Genomic DNA, 6,000 nt, shown 5'->3' with positions numbered 1-6,000 from the left:
ACTGTCCATCTGTTTGTGTTTGTTTGTGTGTGTGTGTGTGTGTGTGTGTGTGTGTGTGTGTGTGTGTGTTGTGTGTGTGTGTGTGTGTGTGTGTGTGTGTGTGTGTGTGTGTGTGTGTGTGTGTGTGTGTGTGTGTGTGTGTGTGCGTGTGCGTGTGCGTGTGCGTGTGCGTGTAGGTGTGTGTGTGTGTGTGTGTGTGTGTGTGCATTTTGGCCAGTTCTCACTTTGGGACAGAATAAAGCTTAGTTAAGGGTTAGTGTAAGGGTTGGGGTAAGGCATTTAGGGTTGATGGTTAGGGGCTAAGGAATGCATTATGTCAATGAATGTCCTCGCAAGTATAGTGTGTGTGTGTGTGTTTGTGGAAGTAAACCCTTCTATCTGTTGAGGTTTTTGCAGCGTGATGATTCATCCCGTTACCTTGGGCGATGCAATTTGGTTTTCATTGTGTTATTTTTTCCATCACAGGGATTAGATTAAGGGAAATGTGGGTGGCAGGATTCCTCCGCGTATGTGGGCTAGGAGAAATAAATACTTCTTCCATTCAAACCATTAGCTCTGCTTAAGTGAAATCTCAAATCGGGCTTACGGTGAGTTTTAAAGGTGGAGTCAGCTATTCTGGAGAATCATTATTAACACTGACCAAACAAATGGCACTGCACACACAGTACTGATAGGTAGTGTGGATCGTTTGGAGATATTCACAGATTTTCACAAAAAGTTATTTTGGCCACAAGCATTCTCCAGAATTGCTGACTACACCTTTAACTTCCCTTAATAAGATTACAATCGTGGGGTTCCTCTGATTGTGCTATCAAGATGATTCATGCTTTTTTAAAATTCTATCCACCCACCATTCTACAATTCTTACCTAAATACACTAACTTTCCCATGGGCGTGAGTCCAGCGCGGGATGTTTTACAGCCTCTGTGTTATGTGTCTCTCGCATGCGTTAGGAGAGTGAGAAAGGTGTCTCAGTGTCAGCGTGGGACAGCTGGTTTGGTAGCGGGAGCTCCCAGAGGGCTCGTCCTACACCGCTTTCTTCTGCCTGACCTCTGTACAAAGAGCGAGGGGTTGCATCATAACTCAGCATCATAAGCCTCTGTGTTCTTGTAAAATGGCTTGGTTTTTCCTTTTTTTTTTTCTCAATGCCCCAATTTTCATGGTCAGTTGAGCGACGGAAGTGAAGATTTTGTGGCTTAAGCATTTTGACCTTGAGAGTTTGTGGAAGCATTTTTATTGGTCTAGCCTTCTTCCAAGTTGAAAAACTGATTTAAACTCATAGCAAACACAATTTAACAGTTCAACATACTCAAATAAACTAGGGGTATGATGGATGTTATGTAACTTTTTTTCTCAGTGACCCACTTTTCATGGTCAGTTGAGCGACAAAAGTGAAGATAGATGTTGTAGCATATGCATTTTGACGATGGCAGTTAGTGAGGGTAGTTATTTGTCGACAACTGAATGACCTCATATTTGAAATAAGCATATGGTTTGGATGGTTATGTAACTGTGCAGGTTGTGTGTCAGCTCTGTTGGGCCTTTGACTTTGAAGCTGCGCCAACGTGTCTAGACTCAGGTGTGTTGGTTGCTGGGGGGGGGGGGTTGGACCGTGCACAGATGCTGTTTTTGTAAATAGGATGTTTTAACTAATTAACAGATGCTGTTATTTTCTTGATCCTGAACCAATGGAGGAATGTGTATCTTACACAACATTACATTTTCATGATGCTGAAGAAAAAAAAGATTTGTCCACTCATTTTTCCTTGCAACATTTTCAGCCTATGAGTACTGCTAACGTCACTGGGGATATGGGCTGCCAACGTATAACTTTGGATTATCGATTAATGTAATGAGTTTTTCCGTTATTAACTGATTAAATGTCAAAATATATGCTGCAGTTCACCAACAGGTATGTGTGGCAAGGAAGGCTACAAGCTAGTAAACTGGGATGCAAACAATGCCCAATTTAAATAACTTAAAAATAAAAACTTCAAAAACTGCTTTTCATTTGTTTAATGATGATGAAAATATATTCTGCATGTCTGTTAGACCTCAAAGATGCCAAGTTACTCTGAATATAAACGTAGCTTTAGTTTGTTTATGAGAGAATTCCACCAGGCGCCATTTTAATTGACCCTTTTGTCAATAAAAGGTTAGTAAATTCTGCATCAAAATTTTCCAAAGTGACATTCAGCTTACTTAGTCTAAACAACAGTCCCAAACACAAAGATATGCAGTTTTCTTTCCTATATGACAAAGAAAAGAAGGAAATAATCACATTTTAAAAGAGGAACAGAACATTTTTGAGATGTTGAACTTGAAAAATTACTCAAATTAGTAGCAAATTATGAAAATCATAATCGTTTCAGCTCAAAATAAGCGTCTCTTGTTCCAAATCTTTAAACCTTTTCCGTTTGGCTTGAGGGGAGACCCCATGGATAGAAAATTTAAACTGAAATCTGCGTCCTGTCAAGGCTCACTTTGGGACACATAAAACTCAGGTTTATTATTCTTAAAGGACTATACTTCAGGAAATCTGTGCTGTAGAGGGAAACATTCGTAATCTCTTAATGAGGTGTTGCTTTTTCTGTTATTGTTGCATCGGCTGCAGCAAGCGGTCCAATTAACTTTGTTTTTGATGGTTGCCAGCTGTTTCCAGATGCTATGGGGATTCAGAGTTCATGGCAAATATATATTTATATAAAAAAAAAGCTACAATATCACAGATAAACCATTGACCAGAGTCCTGACACACTTCTTCTGGCCACAAATGTTTTCCATACAAAGTTTGTCCGGACTTGCAACGCCTGCATTGTTCTCATGACTGTGAAATGGTTTTAAATCACAGAGTGAGACGTGAGGGCAAAACAGAGAAACGATGCATTACGTAAAGGATCATTTAAAGCGAACGGGTCGCTTTTGAGAAATAGCCTAAAGACCAATCACCTTGAAGGGATTTATTCTCTTGAGTGACATGTTTGCTATACATTATTCCGATTATAACACAGCTACTAACTTCATATATTTATAATTCAAGCTAAATATTGATTTCAATTTGGTTTTATTGATTTAGAGAAAAGCTTTTATTGTTTACAGAACAAAACAATAGTCCGCTACGGTCTTTTTTAAACATTGACCATGACTCAGAAGTTCCCTGCTCTCCACATAGGCCTATACATTCAAAGTAGCCTAATGTTTAAAAAGTAATGCATTGTTTTCTTCAGGTGTACTAGCCTAGTTTGGCCTAACTGATTGTAGACTTCTCTCAAACAGGAAGTGATCAATTAAAAATGGGTGCGTTGGGTCTGTTACCCATAGCAACTGAGAATGATCCTTAACAGTGGTCATTATCAAGAAATAACGGACCGTAGAATGATTGATTGATCAGAACACAGCATTCGACAGTGCTGTTTAATAAACCTTATACCTGTGAACCAAAATCCACAAAATCATTCTAACTCTGTACATTGGGTAGTTAGTTGCATAATAGTAAGCATCTTAAAAGAGCAAGGCATATTTATCAATCCAAATTAAAGGTATGGTCATTTATCATCATGCCTGCAGGGGCACGTTCAGCTTTACTGAAGGTAACTGAGCCATTGTGTGGATATAGGACAAGTACCTCAGTGCATTTTTTCTTCTTTTTCTTCTTCTTTGACTAGGCAAAACAGATGTCCTCAGTCCGGGGCCAACATTCCCAGTTTCTCTTTTCCAAGCGGGAAAGTTCCTTTCTCGCTGCCAGTATGGGGGAAGTGTTTCTAAAGCTAAGGCAAACCCCTGGATTATAGCTTAGTGAGCTGGTAATATTTATTTCAATTTTTCTCTCCAAATTGTCTTCCCATGTCCCATAGTCAAGTGACATGTCCTTGGTCCACCCCTGTTCTGCTTTGAATAATGTATTCTTGGCTTTTTTTTTTGTACTGCTAGGATTATTAGGCTCTTACAGTCAGCTGTGCTATGTCTGCGAATATATTGATAAATGGCTACCGTATAAAATCAACTTTGTATTGATACGTTTTGAATATATTTCTAGTTACATTGAGACAACTTTGGAGCTATGTAGTGCATCTGCAGCTGAACCACATACAGTGAGAGGCTTCCGTGAGATTTATCAGGAATTCATTCGTCAACTGCAAATTATCGGTCTTTGCTTCTTGTAAAGATTTCTAGAAGGAGATCGGAGATGTATCTGAAGACCTACTTTCCAGATTTACAACAGCAGCAGACCTTAACCTATCTTTACCGTATAGCCCACCGCTTACCAGATGTGAGTGAACTTGTGAAATTGAAGCTCAGACATTTTTATACCTGTGTCTTTGTCGGATTAGGTGACGCAATGCAAATACGCCAGTGAGGGGCACATGAATGATGACAGAAAGGTCGGGTAAAAAGGGCCAAAGTTGAGGACAATAAAAGGAAAGAAAAATTATTACATTAATAACAGGGATCTTCCTTCCTAACCAAACAGTTTGAAGGTCGCGTGGTGACAGTGATGGGAAAGATTAATCAATTTCACTTACAGATACAAAGTGTTGAACTGTAAAAATCTAAAGATTTGGAGAACTCAAAGTCTTCAGTAGATTGTTTTAGTTTTGAGAGAGTTTTAAGGAAAATTGCTCAAATTTTAGCCAACTTATTATCTTTTGTTGAAATAACTTATCATTCATATGAAAATGTGTCTTTAATATGTATAATAACTTCAAATATTGAGTTGCACATTAGATATCTTTCAACAGACACTTTTATCGAAACCAACCTACAAGTTGAAGTAGGCAGTTAGTATTTAGGGTAAAGGACCCTCACAGGACTTGCCCCGCCCTGACCAGGAATTGAACACTGGTTTCCCATTCCAAGGTCAATGGTGTTACCAATACCTATTGAGCTATCCAGTTATCTGGTTATATTAAGAATTTCAAACAATGACTGTTATGCCAACACATTCTCCATCACACAGAACACAGACTAAGTCAAGTTGGTCAAAATGTTGATTCAATCATTAGTGTTAAAACTGTCTGATAAACTTTATGAACAAAAAATTAATAAGTTGGTCCAACTTTTACTTTTTTGGAATTCTTGAGTATGTAGACCTCAAAAGTTGAAGCTACATTTCATATGAATTATAAATGATCTCAACAAAAGGTATTTGGTTGGCTCAAAATTAGACAAATATTTCCTTAAATCTCAAGAGTTTGAGTTGGCCTGAAAACTCATAAATCCATTGAAGACAGTCACTTTTAAATTTTTAGTTTTCCTAAATTCTTAATTTATTCAGTTTGCCTGTCATCAAAACACAAGGTGAAGAAAGAATAGAAAGTGATGTGACATCCAGTGGCTGTGGTTATTTCCTTGGATCTGTAGAAGAAAATGACTGAATTTCCAGTCAGCTTGTTGGACACTTGCTGTATATCCAGAGGCTGTTTAGTAGCCAATAGTCATCAACTCATCATACTGCGGTCTTCTTTATTTCCTGCTTCCTTAATTTGTCTTATTGGCTGTCCCCAAAAATAAATCACAGGCTTTTATACTGACAGGAATATTCATCTCAACTTGTGTGGAGCATTTTCACGAGTTGGAACAAAGGCAAAACCACACGGACCCAACTGTCCCATTCATCCTAAACCTTGACTATAATTTCACTTAAAAATTCTCCTGAGACTTAATAACACTATCAAATAAATAGGGATTTAATTATATTAAATGACGACGTTTGGCTGAAGTGTAAAGCGTCCATGTTTGTTTGGTATAAAAGCACTTCTTTATTCGACGTGCCAAATCTGATGTATTGTGGTTCAAATCGAGCTTGGAAACTTGCAATTACCATAATTCAGATAGGCCATGAATGCAACATTAGTTCTTTGGTTTGGCGTCAAAGGTTGAGATGGGGTCAAGGGATGGGTTTAATGTTGAGAATGAATGCAGAGGCAGACAGAATAGTTGTATCTATTTTTGGGCCCTTTTTCCTTCTTATTTGGAAACCTTTCAGTTGTAAAGATTTGT

General features: G+C 38.2%; 1 protein-coding gene across 3 annotated transcripts in view; it reads left to right on the top strand.

Annotated features, from left to right (window-relative positions):
* The window catches only part of LOC307265140 (tenascin-like), a 39,682-nt gene that overhangs the window by 1,251 nt on the left and 32,431 nt on the right, over positions 1-6,000 (top strand). The window lies entirely within an intron of this gene.

The sequence above is a fragment of the Ammodytes marinus genome (genome assembly GCF_949987685.1).
Source record: "Ammodytes marinus genome assembly, chromosome: 18".
Lineage (NCBI taxonomy): Eukaryota > Metazoa > Chordata > Actinopteri > Uranoscopiformes > Ammodytidae > Ammodytes > Ammodytes marinus.
This window is presented reverse-complemented; position numbering and strand designations above follow the sequence as displayed.